The sequence below is a fragment of the Cetorhinus maximus genome, chromosome 1, assembly GCF_964194155.1.
Source record: "Cetorhinus maximus chromosome 1, sCetMax3.hap1.1, whole genome shotgun sequence".
Classification (NCBI taxonomy): domain Eukaryota; kingdom Metazoa; phylum Chordata; class Chondrichthyes; order Lamniformes; family Cetorhinidae; genus Cetorhinus; species Cetorhinus maximus.
Genome location: NC_135879.1, coordinates 83,825,850 through 83,840,229, shown reverse-complemented (window position 1 = coordinate 83,840,229; position 14,380 = coordinate 83,825,850). Strand labels below are relative to the sequence as shown.

The window sequence follows — 14,380 nt, the reverse complement described above, 5'->3', positions numbered from 1 at the left end:
ACCCCTCAACTTTCTTTTTTCAAGAAAGAGACCCAGCCTGTCAAACCTTTCCTGATATATAAATCCACACATTTCTGGTGTCATCTTGTAAATCTTCTCTCCACTCTCTCCAGTGCCTCTATAATCTTTTCGTAACACGGTGATCTGAACTGCATGCCATACTTTAATTGTGGTCTAATCAAGGATCAATACAGAGTTAGCATAACATTCCTATTTTTCAATTCTACCCCTCTAGAAATAAAGCCTAGTCGATGGTTGCTTTTTTGTGGCCTTATTAACCACTTTTAGTGATTGGTGTATTTGTACTCTGAAACGCCTTTGTTCCTCTACCTCAGCTAGACTTGCACCTTCCAATGACCTCCCTATTCTTCCTACGAAAATATACTGCCTCACATTGATCTGTGTTGAACTTTGTTTGCCAATTATTTGCCCATTCTGCAAGTTTATTAATGTCCTCCTGTAATTTATTGCAATCTCCCTCAGTACTGACTATCCCTCCAATTATCATCTGCAAACTTAGAAATTGTGTTTTTGATTCCAAAGTCCAAATCACTAATGTAAATTGTGAATAACAGTGGTCCCAGCACTGATCCTTGCTGAGCACCAGTACCAGCTAGCTATCCATTCTGCCACTTGTCATCAACTTATTCACTAGTCTATTATGCAGCACCTTATCAAATGCCTTTTGAAAGTCCAGATCAATTACATCTACTATATTAACATTGTCTACTCTCTCTGTTACCTCCTCAAAAATTCACTAAGTTGGTCAGGCCAGGTTTTCCCTTTTGAAATCCATGCTTTTTTATTTATCATTTCAAGGGCAAGAATTTTACATTTGGCGTGCGGGCGTGCACCCGACACTCTGGAACGTAAAATGACGAGCGATGCCGTTAGGCGTGCGTCCCGGCATCATTGCGAACTCGTGCGATATTTCATTCAGCAGGTGTGCACTGGAGTCGGCTGCGTGCCCGCTGATAATTGAAAGGCCTATTAAGGCCATTAACAAGGTGATTAAGTTTAATTTTAAGCTGCCCGTCCAACCTTACGGTTGGCGGGCAGGCGAAAAGGCCAAGCAGCCTTTGCGTTTTTTAAAGCTAATACTAATTAAATAAAACTTTTATTTTGAAAATAAAGACATGTCCCATTTCATGTGGCACAGTCACATGAGGGGACATGTTCCATTAAATTTTTAGCGTCTTTATCTATTTTTCTAAAAAGCGCTTCTATCTGCCTGAGGAAGCTCTTGTGCCGCAGGGAGGTTGAAGCCCTCTTTCACGTGCATGCACGAACTGCGCGCTGGACCCGACTCTCCCTCCTCCCCACCGCCCACACAGGTAGCGCTCAGCCCTACCGCTCATGATCCAAGCAGGGTGGGCCTTAACTGACCCGCCCATTTGAAACCGCAGTGCGGAGCCGATCGCGGATGGCGGTTGGCTCCCCGATCACCCCCGCCCACTCCCGCCGAGCCCACCCGACGAATGTAAAATGCTGGCCTAGAAGTTCTTCTATTCTCTCTTTAGTAAGGATTCCATTATTCTTTCCACTACTGATGTTAAGCTGACAGGTCTACAATTCCCTGGGCATGTTCTGTTCTCCTTCCCAAATATAGGAATCACATTAGCTATCCACCAGTTCTCAGACACCACACTTTTTTCTAATTAAATATTAAATATGAGTAGTAGTGTCTCTGACATCTCCTCCCGAGATTGTTTTAAAATATATGGATGCAATCCATCCAGACCAGGAGCTTTAACCTCTTTGGGTTTGCTTAGTTTATTCAATACATCCCGGTTTTAATTTTAATGAAGTTATATTCAGCTTAGTAATTTGAAGGTTTACAATGGATTAAAGTTTCTGCTTTGGGTGCAATTGGAAAATTGTGTCCAATATGCATTTGAAATAGTTCTGTTTGGGTAAAATTCATTTGCATATTCACAAACAAAATTTTCAGTGAAATTGGGCAGTGTAATAGAACTTAATCATCTTTTTCTCCATGAAAAGTAATTCCTTGACATACGTAAGAGTGATTGCCTGCTGTAGTTTAATTAATACAGGAAAATGAGTTTATGACCAAAAATAAGCATATTGTTTGTAAGAGTTTCCAGTCCTACATCTCTGAGTAACCTAATGTATAATTATTGACAATGGTTTAAAAAAGAAAACTGAAACATTTAAAGCATTTAATAGTTTACTTGATGCCCATAGGTCATTTTCTTAGTAAATTAAATATTTTTTGATGTGAAAATCTATTAATCATGTCTACTAATGGCTGTAAGTGCCTAGGGCAAAGAGTCCAGTTCAAGCAAGATAAAAGCTGCTAGCTGTGGCAGAGCAGGTCTCAGGCCAGGAGGAGCACAGGCAGAAATAGAAAGGGTGGCATTAGAATAAGGTCAGAGTCAGTGTAGAGAGGAAAGAGCATCAGAACCCAAGGGAACTAAGATCTGTATCAAGGGCAAGTGTTGCAGTAAGGATCTGAGATCCAAGATAAGGAACTAAAATAATTAAATCAGGCCTTAAATCTCAATATTTGTTCTAAAGTCTTAATTTTTAACTCTGATGAATTTCATTAGTAGCCTAATAAATAGAGGCATGGCAGGGCACCTCAGTTCCTTACACTCACACCCTCTTCCATGTAAGACCTCCAGGATGTTTTTCAGAGTTCAGCTTTGTGGAACTTGAGTGGCTGCTTGTGTCACTGCAGTGCCTCCGTGAGATTGAGAGTTTTGTGTCTTGCATGTTTCTGAAGGTGGTTATCCTGCAGCTTAATGGAATGCAGGTGGAGGCGGAATGGGTGACCATCAGACTGACAAGCAGGACCAGGCAGATCGTGCAGGAGTCTGTTGAGGGCATCCCACTCTCCAACAGATTCATTAATAAATACTGATGAAAGTGATGGCTGATATGGGAGCGTGCAGCCAGAGCCAAGTTAATGGGCAGAATTTTTACCTTGGCGGGCGAGCGTGTGCTCGACCCGCTCGAGCATCAAAAGATGCGTGTTGACGTCGGGCGAGTGTCCCGATGTCAACGTGCAGTAGCACAATATTTCAGTCGGCGGACACGCGCGGGAATCGGCAGCATACCCATCGACAATTAAAAGACCTATTAAAGCCATTAAAAAGATAATTAACTTAAATTTTTCACTCCCCGTCCAACCTCATGGTTGGCGGGCAGACTAAAAGGCCAATCAGCCTTGGCACTTTTTAGAAAACCTCATTCATGGGCGGGATGAGGTTTCCAACAGCAAATAAAAATTAAATAAAACATTTTACATTTCATTGACAACATGTCCCTACTCATGTGACAGAGTCACATGACGGGACATATTTTATAACATTTTTAAAATCTTTATTTTTTTTTGAAAACTGTTCAACTCCCTGAGGCAGCTCTGTGCCTCAGGGAGATTTTCAAGCACGCACTCCCGCGCATGTGCAAAGTTCACGCTCACCCTCCCTCCCCCCCGCACAAGCACCGCCAGCATGAAGTCGCGTTTCAGCCCCGATCGCGGGTGGCGGCCAGCTTCCCGACCGCCCCAGCCTGCCCCCGCCGAGCCCGCCCAACGAGGGCAAAATTCACCATGGATGGATCAGCTCTACAGGGGGGGTGGCAGGAGGAAGATTGCAAAAGCGTTAGTGACAGGAAATTCAAAAGTTAGGGGAGTAGACAAGCAATTCTGTGGCCCCAGATGTGATTCCAAGATGGTATGTTGCCGGGTCGAGGATGTCACTAAGTAGCTGCAGAGGACAGGGGAGGGTGAACAGCCAGTGGTCATGGTCCATATTGGTACCAAAAACATAAGGAGGGAAAGGGATAAGGCCATACAAGCATATTCTAGGGGGTTGGAAGGAGACTCACAAGCAGAAACTCAAAAAGTAGTAATCTCCGTATTACTCTGGCTATCAGACACTAGTGAGCATAGAAATTGGAGGATAAAGCAGATGAATGCATGGCTAGAGAAATGGTGCAGGAAAGAAGGCTGTAGATGCCTAGGACATTGTGATTGGACCTAGGGGAAGTTGGACCCATACAGGCCAGATGGGTCTGGCTTCCCACCTCAGCAAAGCCAGCATCATATCCTTTCAGGGCGGAATGCTAATTCTATTAGTGGGGGTTTAAACTAACTTGGCAGGGGTGTGGGAAACAAGATACAGTACCAAAAAGAGAAACAAAGTGCACAAAGCATTGGGAGGGACAGACAGAACTAGCTAAAGTAATAGTAAAATATTAGGTGGAGTCAGACTAAGAGGGGATGAAATAAGTTTTAAATAATGTTTACAGTGCATGCATGTCACCCAAGACATGCGGCATTCTCATCAAAGACATCTGCTCACCAATACTCTATTCTGCACAGTTAATCAAGAAAGTTAACGAATCATGGGGGAGAATTTCCTGGTTGGCGGGCAGGCGGAGCGGGAGTGGGCGCGGGCGGGCGCAGACCCGATCACCACCCGCCATCGGGTCCATGCCGCCATTTTACACAGGCGAGCCAATAAAGGCCCGCCCAGCGTGAATCACGGCTCCTGAGGACAGCGGGAGTGGGCGGGCAGCGGCGGGACTGCAATGACTGCCGGGTCCAATGGCGACCTGGGGGCCTGTTTTAAAAACTGCTGCAGCCTTTCAAAGGCTGTGACTCATGGCCAATGAAGGGCTCCCCAGAGCACTGCTGGTGAGCAGGTCAGGCAGGAGGGTAGGGCAGGGGGGCACTGTTCCCCTCGTTATTCGGACGATTGTCTTGCTGCCCTCAAGGACAGCACGGTGGAAGGTCCTCGTACCCCAGGATGGGAGGAGGAGGCCCCTCCACATAATCAAACATGCCTGAGAGAAGGCGGCAGAGGAGGTGAGCTCCTGCGACCTGGTGCGATGCACCTGGATCCAGTGCCACAAGCGCTTCAATGATCACTTGCACTCGGGAAGGGTGAGGACCATGTTGGCATTGGTCACTTAACCCAGCAGGCAGGCTTTCCCCCTGGCGCCACCCCCTTCAAATCTGAGTGTAAGTTACTGCATTGAATCATTGACGGCATGTGTCCTTCGCTGGGTAAGCCAGCAGATATTGCCCATGCCGAGGTCACCCTGAGAGGGTGGTGAAGAGATGGGTTCTGCCCCCGCAGCATGTGGTACACTGAGACCCATTTAAATGTTTTGGGGGCAGCCTGGAGGAGCTGCACCTAGGCACAGTGCTGGAACTCCAAGACATGTCAAAGTCACGGTGATGACATGCAGGGAGGGGAGCTTCAAGGTGGCGTTGCACTGATCGATCTGCTGTACTCTGCACTCCATGTGCTTGCGTCTCCTTGCTATGGAAGGTTAGACCGTGTGGTGCCTAATGTCATGTTAGGCAGCATTTGGCCAAGGGGGTGGGGGGCTGCGGGGAACAGGCCTGGCATCTTCATGTGAGTGTCCAGCAGCAGCGGGGTGAGGAGGCACTGGAGCCCTGCAATGTCCCACTCTGGTTGGAGTGGGCTGGTTGCGAAGTGAATCCAGATACAAGTAGCACTAATCAATGCTCTTCCCTCCTTTTCTGGAGAAGAGTGCACATTATGCAGCCGAGTGGGTGAGGCCTGGCGGAGGACCGGCCCAGGTGTTGATGCTTAGCTGGTTCGAACAGGATGCCCTAGATCTGGAGAGGCGCCATGCGGCCAGGTCCATCGGTGTCGGTGAGGCTGCAATGCCACGGGCAGGTATGTGTGTCCAGCAGTGAGGTCACCATTGTTCTCCCAGCAGCCATGGCAGTGCTGAATGTTCAGTGATTGAAGTCTGCAACATGGTTTGACCATTGCTTGTGGACGGATGAGCACATAATGATCCGGAGAACAGGGATGCACATTGACATTGTCTCCACGTTAACTGATCCAATGTCCTTGTTCTTCCTTTCAGCATCAGCGGAGCAGGGCCGGGAGGAGGAGCAACAGGAGCCCCCTCTCACACCTGAAGGGCCTGGAGTCTCAGACTCACCAGCATCACACTATCTCTGTCAGGCAGGCACCAGCGCAGATACTAGCACCTCGGCGGAAATTAGATCATTGGCTAGTGTCCCAGGGCACAGCGATGAGGGCACTTCACAGTCGCTGGAGGAGCTGGCAGAGACAGAGAGTGCCCATGGTGCGACAGTCGGAGGACTGCAGGGGACCAGGCACATGCTCAGTCGGTGCCTGATGATGTGCCTCTGGAGTCGTCTACGATGCAGCAAATGGAGGAAATGTAGCTGGGTGTGCGGGAGCATCTGGGGGAGATACATGAGGCTATGCTTGGCTTGGTGTCCGTGGTGGAGTAGTCTACATGGACCATCGCCGGTGCAATGAGCTTCATGGCTGAGCACCATGCGTCCTCCATGGAGAGAGTGGCGACTCTCGTGGAGAGGCTTCTCCAGGAGACCAATCAGGGCTTCCTGGGGATGCTCTCGGACCAGCAAGCCCTCACATCGGCAATGACCTCAGCTGGTCAGTGCCAGTGTGGGAGATGGTCTGGGAACCAAGTTTCCCAGCTCGGTGCCCATCCATCCATGATGACCAGGGAGGTCCGAAGCAACCTCACGTCTGTGGAGCAGCTGCCTGTTGGCTCTGCGGGCTCCTCTCAGGGCACTCCAGATGAAGGCGGCAGCTCCTCCGCCCCTCTGCTAATGACCGTTGCATCCGATGAGGCTGCGATGGCTGGGGAGATGCCAGCTGTGGAACTGGCCGCTCCCTCCCAGGCAGAGCCAGCACAGGCTCCATGGGCTAGAGGATGGCCGCCAAGGTCATCGAGGCCAACAGGACAGCAGAGTGAGCAGGTTGGCTCAGGTGCCAGTGCCAGCGAGGGGGCAGCACCAAGACGTAGCACCTGAAAACGTAAACATAAGGCACATTAGGCACACCACGTGTTTATCACTGGTGCTTTTGTGTTGGCCCACAATGAGGTCTTTGAGTTGCTGTGACATTTAACACATTTGTCATTGTTCAACACATTGTTCTGTTGAAGGGTCATGAGGATTCGAAACATCGACTTTATTCCTCTCCGCCAATGCTGCCAGACCTGCTGAGTTTTTCCAGGTAATTCTGTTTTTGTTTTGGATTTCCAGCATCCGCAGTTTTTTGTTTTTATATTTTTTTACATTTGTCATTTTGTTCTCTTAAATTCCTTCTGTTACAACATTAAATTCAGACATGTCCCCATGGCTGAGGTTGCCTCTTTTTGCTGCAGGTGGATGGTTACCAATAATGTTATGAGTGATTTGTGGGACATTCAGCTTTATTAACAAGGTCCTTAGTTAATGTTGCTAACCAGGCACATTTTGTACTCAGGTATCTAATATGGAGCCTGCAGCCCAGGCTTGTCCTGGAGGTCCATATGTGGTGTTCTAGCTGAAGGTTCATTGGATTAAAGCTTCCCGGGTGTCCCTGCCTCCCTGGAGTATGCCCAGGTCAGCCTCTACCCCCTCAGCGTTCTCCTGTGCGTGTTCATCCTCGGACTCACTTCTGGACTCATCGTGTGCAGCCGCAGCCACTGCGTCTATGTCTTCATCGTCCACAGAGGCCCCCTTTCCAGCACAAGGATTGTGGAGAGCGCAAAATGTAACCACTATCAGCAACACACGACCTGGAGGGTGCTGGAGTGGTTCAGGCATTGGAAGCGCATTTTGAGAAGACCAATGGTTCTCTCCATCACAGTCCTTGTGGTGCCCTGGCTCCTATTGTACTGCTGCTCAGCTTCTGTTCTTGGTTGGCGGAGAGGTGTCATGAGCCACCTTCTGAGGGGATAGCCCTTGTCACCCAGCAGCCATCCATCCAGCCAGGCTGGAGCACTGAAGAGCCCCGGCACCTGTGTCTGAGGATGTAGGTGTCGTGGGAGCTGCCTGGGTACCTTGCACAGACTTGTAGAATCAGCATCCTGTGGTCACATACTATCTGCACATTCATGGAGGGGAAGCCCTTCCTGTTGATGAAGGCACTGGGCTCACCTGCTGGTACCTTGATGGCCACATGTGTACAGTCTATTGCACCCTGGATGCGGGGGAAGCCAGCAATGGCTGCGAAGCCTCTGGCTCGCTGTGTCTGGCTGGCCTGGTCCCAACGGAAGTGGATGAAGGTCAATGCACGTCTGAACAGAGCATCTGTAACCTGCTTGACACAAGTGTGGACAGTTGACTGAGAGATACCGCAAAGATCACCCACCGACCCCTAGAAGGAGCCAGATGCATAGAAGTGGAGGGCAACTGTGACCTTCAGAGCCACTGGCATGGGGTGTCCACCCACAGTTCACGGAGATCTCAGGGCCAATCATCTGACAGATATAGTTGACTGTCTCCCTTGAGACACGGAGCCTCCTTCGGCACTGCACCTCAGACATATTGAGGTAGCTGCTTCGCTGCCTGTATACCCTGGCAGGATAGTGGCATCTTCTGTGGCCCCTTCCGCCTTGGTCTACCTCTTGGCCCTGCGCCCCTTGTGGCTGCGCCTGTCCTCTCAAAGGTGGCTCCCCTGGAGGCTGAATGTGCACTCCTGGCCTCCCCCTTCTACCGCTCCCTTCCTCCTCAGAGGAGGTACCTCCAATGGAGAATTCAGCTCCCATTCCCAGGCTAAGGGGAGGCTTGCTGAAACCTGCAGGCCCAAAAATGATCCTTCACTGCAGAGTGCTGACCTGAAGGTTGTGAGTCCAGTCCAAGCAGCTGGTATGCGTTTTGAAGTATTGCACATCACACAGGCAAGTATCAGTAACTTTGCAAATTAAATATTTGACAGAGCACATTCAGGACCCCATTGAGTCCTCTTATCCCACCTGTGGATGAGGTTTATACAAATGTGTCCTATCCGCCTGCCCATTGCGCCTGTGTGAAGACCTGGAGAACGCACGGGCACCGAAAAATCATCGTCAGCTGGCACCTCAAGGTTAAGTGGCTGGTTAATTAATTAATTAATAGTTAATTAATAGCGGGCATGCATCGGAGAGCATCGCAGCCCGTCCAATGAAATATCGTGATGGCGCGCAGTGACGACAGGACGCACGCGTCCCGCCCCCACACTCCAATGGGAAAATTCTGCCCATGATCTATTACAAGCACAATGGGAAGAATTGTCCCCCCATCGGGGGGGGAAGTGCAGGAGCCGGCGCTTGCAGGCGTGCCTCCGATCGGCGCCCCCAATTGTCAGGGGTGGGGGGGCACGGGTCGTGGGTTGGGTCAGGTTGGTCTCATGGTGGGGAGAGACACAGTGGGGCCCAAGGAAGGCACCGGGAAGGGTAGGGGCCTTGATGGAGAGGCCAAGGGGAAGGAGCACCCAGGACAGGTAGTTTAACTTCAGTCCTGGGAAAGCTTTGGAGACAATAATCAGGGACAAAATTAAATGCCACTTGGGAAAGTGTGAATTAATTAAAGAAACCTAACATGGACAGGATTTTGCCCTTGGCGGGGGTGCTCGACAGGGGTGGACGGGGGTGGTCGGGAAGCTGACCTATGCCCGCAATTGGCTCCACACTGCGATTTAACGCGGGCGGACCAATTAAGGCCCACCCTGCATGAATTACGAGTGGCAGCACCACACGCTGCCTGTGCGGGTGGGGGGAGGAGGGCAAGTGGGCCTTGCGCTCAGTTCACACATGCGTGAGAAAGCGCTTCAATCTCCCTGAGGCAGCTCCGTGCCTCAGGGTGATTGAAGCGCTGTATAAAAAATTAACAAAGACAGTAAAAATTTAATAAATTTAATAAATCATATCCCCTCATGTGACTCTGTCACATGAGGTGGGATATGTTTTTAATTCTAAATTAAAGTTTTTAATTTAATGTTTATTTGCTTTAGGAAACCTCATCCCGCTTGTGGATGAGGTTTCCTAAAAAATGTAAAGGCCGCTTGGCCTTTTTGCCTGACCGCCAACCAGCGTAGATTTGAATTTAATTAGATTGTTAATGGCCTTAATAGGCCTTTTAGTTATCTGCGGGCGCGCAGCCAACTCCGGCTTGTCTGGTGAGCGCCCGCACACTGAGTGTAATATTCTGCTCATCGATTTGTTGAAGGCAAATTCTGTTTAATTAACTTTATTAAGTTTTTTTGATGAGGTAACAGAGAGGGTTAATGAGGGTAATGTGGTTGATGTGGTGTACATGGACTTCCAAAAGGCATTTTATAAAGTGCCATGTAATAGGCTTATCAGCAAAATTGAAGCCCATGGAATAAAGGGACAGTGGCAGCATGGATATGAAGCTGGCCAAATGACAGATAACAGCGACTACTGGTCAAGTCATTTTTCAGACTGGAGGAAGGTATGCAGTGGGTGTCCCCTAAGGGTTGGTACTAGGACCACTGCTTTTTTTGATCTATATTAATAACCTGGGGTGGAATTTTATGGTCCCATCACGGTGGGGAAGGGGCTGTAAAATGCAGCAAGTCCATTGGCTTCTGCAAGCCCATAAAATTCTGCCCTTAGACTTTGATTGATATATAGGGTACTATTTCAAAATTTGATTATGACACAAAACCTAGAAAAAAGCTGGTGGAATGGGCAGACACATGGCAAATGCAACTTAATGCAGAGAAGTGCAAGGTGATACATTTTTGTAGAAGAAAAAGGAGAGGCAATTTAAACTAAAGGGTTTGTTTCTAAATGGGGTGCAAGAACAGAGGTGATAGCGTGTTAAAGATCACTCAGTGAATCTGAGTTCCTATGGTAACATACACTTATACATGCATGCTGCAGCCTGGAGCTATGGATAATAATAGTAGAGGCTCCAGCTTTCTCTTCATTATATGGCTGACCAGGAATCTCTCCCACTCTTACCACCTACCATTAGTGTGTGTTAGGAGGATTAGCATGCCTGTAATCGATCTGTTTAGCTGCATTATGAACACACCTTCCTTGGTCGTTAAGTTCTGGGGTAAGACTCGAAACTGGAGCTTCTGACTCAGAGGCAGGAATGCTACTCACTGCGACAGAAGACCTCCTAAGAACAGAGGTACCTGGGAGTATATGTACATAAATTGGTGAAGGTGGCAGGACAGGTTGAGAAAGTGGTTAAAAAGGGTCCTGAGCTTTATAAATAGAGGCATAGGGCCAGATTTTCAATACCGAGGTAAATAACTTGGGTTGTGAAATTTCCTGACTTGGCAAATCCGCCTCAGTTTAAAGGGCCCTGTTAGACACAGTTTTTGCTCTGCGGAGGTGACCGCAAGATAGAGTCGAGCCCACCTGAACCGGGAAACAGATCGTAGGCAGCCACGGATGTGTGCGAGTGCCAGGCTGGGTGGTTAGAAGGTCCACCTTATTTCTCTGGGACTTCATGTCAGTTGTTTTATAATCTATTAGGCCCTCCAGCCCTCACCCCTCACATCTCCTCATCCTCCACCCACCCTCCATGCTCCCTTATAGCTCCATACAAACACATGCTCCCTACCCTGCATGACCTCATACCCCCATGCCAACTCATGCTTCCCACCCAACCCCCATGCCTCTTATATCCCTATATCACCTCCATAGCCATTCACCCAGTTTCCATCATGGGCAGGCCTCAAGAGCCTTGTGGATACGAAAAACAAATAAACTAACAATCTAATACAGCTCTCACTCCAACACACTTGGTAGAGAAAAAAACTCCCATTCATGAAATCCATTCAAAGCTTCAAAATCTCAAGTGATTAATCTGTTAGGTAAACAAACACATTTCTATTCAGTGGCCACATAAAAGGCAGTTAATCCTTTAATAGCATCTTTAAACTGTCAATCAAGCAGGTTGAACTAAGAACACCCTGCTGAGATTATTGCAGCTTTTGAAACTCAACCAAGCTTAATTTTGAATATTGCCTTAATTTGGAATGGGAGAGTTTCCATACATTTGTATTTGTAACATTAGCACAATGCATGCAGAATCAGCTAAACCAGCAAATTTTAAATGTAAGCACGTTACACCAAGGAGCGTCTTGTGGTACCCATTTAAGGGCCTCAATTGGCTCACAAGTGGACGGTCTTCCTGATGCCACCCCCGCCACTGTGAGAGTCGCTGTGAGAGTAGGGGCGGGTGGATGGGCAGATATAATGAGCCCGTTGTCTTCAAACGGGCCAGCAGAGGAGCATGAAATCCAGGCCTAAGAATAATTTTCCATTGAATTAATGTCCAATTTCAACCAAAGAAAATTTCATGCAGGGCCCATTGCAAGAACTGTTGTAAAAGTCATGCATAAACTAGAGGGACCGATTCTGCAAAATGCCTACCCTCACAGCAATTATACCAGCGGTGGGGTGGCATTAGGAAGACCGTCCACTTGTGAGCCAATTGAGGCCCTTAAATGGACAATTAATTCCCACTGAAGGGCCTCATCCCGCTGCCCTCGGGATTTAACCAACGGCACCAGAGGTCTGAAGCAAAGTGCTCAGGCCGGCATGTTTCCCTGCATGGGTTGGTGATGGGTAGGCATATGGGTGGCAAGGGGTGTCCCTCCTTAATGGTCCCCTATGCCTATTAGAGGGCCCCCTTAAGGTTCTAAGCCATCCCCCATGCGCTTCTCAAACTCCAGACCCCCGCCCCTCTTACCCCCATCGCCAGAGCCTGTCAGCTTGACATGTGGTGTGACAGCCCCATACGCTTACCCAAATCAGGACCCAGTGGCACATGCCTCTGTCCCGAAGTTCCGCAGAACCTCAGATTGACTGGCAGCTCTCTGAGGCGGGACCTCACATAATTCAGCCCTGCGCCTCTGTTTATTTTTTTGCTCGACATCGCGACATGAAATTGGCTATAAACTTTGTAAATGAAAGTTTGCTTTTTTGACTAACCATTTCATATCACTGGACTGCAATGAACACTATTTTCAGGAAAATGCATTGTTCGGCAATTGCTCAAATTAGATAGTCTTGTGGCTATGGACACTTTCCCATTGAACTGATACCTCGTTTGATAGACAGAAAGGATGCTGAAATTGAATGCAAATTCAAAGCAATCCAACATTTTCTCTGTACATCGAATTGCCCCGAATTTGCTGGAGCTCTTGATCTTGACATCCAGAGTAATTCAGGCATAATTGGAATAGATATTTACTGCAAATTCCACTTCCAGATCCCATACACTTAAAAACATGTCTACTACTGAACCAACCACTCCATCCTTCTTCCAGCTCGCTCTCCTGATTTTATTTTTCTTTAAAATGTATCTCATCAGCAGATTTTGTACCAAAAGCAGAAGTTAAAAATGGTACCAGATTTGAGGAACGGAATGAACAAATACCTTCATATGCACAAACAAAATACTCGTATTTATGTTGATTATTTTTCCCATTTTGTCACTTAACTTCTGCTAGTACACAACATCAATGGCAAGGTGTGCAAAAGATACATTGCAGAAATCTGAAGTAGTTTGGCTAGTTGCATGGACTTTTTTTTATCTCTTAGCTTGTGAAACTGTCCATATAATCTAAGCACAGCAGCAGATGATACATTCAAACGTCCGAAATTGTTTATACATAAACAAGGCAGATGGGATATATTTCACTGCTCATTATTGCTTAATAATGGAAGATCAGTGCTTTGGTTTTTCTCAGAGTGGTTAGCATTATAACAGGGGTGTCATTCCATCTATTTACATGCTAACATAATTAACACATTCAAATTTTCTGTCGGAAATTTAATTTATCCATGCACCCTGCAAGCAAGTCCTGCTTATTCTTTTCAGCACCAGGGATTCATTATTTTAATTCAAAAGGTCTTTCTGTTTTTTGCACAGAGTGAATCACTATCACTTGTAATTAGTGTGGCCCCTTCCTCCACATTCACAAACATCCACGCCTTGTAGATGATTCTAGAACAATATATGCATTTACAATTCAGCCTAAATTTACTGCTGTAACCTGATGAACCATTACGGTAATTCGTTATTTAAAAAAAAACTTTTGTAATTACCAGACGTTGTTCTTTGTGAAGAGTTCAGCTCCAATGAATGTAACCAGACTCCAAAGGTGCCTCAATTATACTGGCTCTTTGCTGCCACCTCCTGGTAAACATACACTGCCCTTTCCTGTCAAAGAAGACAGCATAGGAAAATTATACAATAACAGCACTGACATGCAGAAAATATATATGAAGCATATAACAACCTCTAAGAGCTAATGTAACACATTAGCCAGATAAATCCTTTAAGCAGCTTCTGAAAAGTGAAATGAGTATACAACTGCATCCTGTACGGCAAGCCAGTCTTTTGCTTCTCTTCATCTTAACATCCTTCCGCTGACTTACTTTGATTTTGTCCTCTCTTATAACAGCAGCTGTCGCTCTCTGTACAGATACACGAAATGATAAACACCTGCAGCTCCTTCCTGGCCAATTCCATCACTGTCACAGCTTTGCTTGCAACCCAGTGACAAGGAAAAGATCACACAAAATCCCGAACATTGAAATGAATGAAGGCAATTTACATCATGCAGCATGTCAG

General features: G+C 47.4%; 1 protein-coding gene across 2 annotated transcripts in view; it reads right to left on the bottom strand.

Moving 5' to 3' along the window:
• The window catches only part of ndst3 (N-deacetylase/N-sulfotransferase (heparan glucosaminyl) 3), a 1,004,816-nt gene extending 990,848 nt beyond the window's left edge, over positions 1 to 13,968 (bottom strand). For both annotated transcript variants that reach the window (XM_078543131.1, XM_078543140.1), the window contains exon 1: positions 13,852 to 13,968. The gene's annotated coding sequence lies outside the window, so the exon portion shown is untranslated. The remainder of the gene's footprint in view (positions 1 to 13,851) is intronic.
• Positions 13,969 to 14,380: the final 412 nt, after the last annotated feature.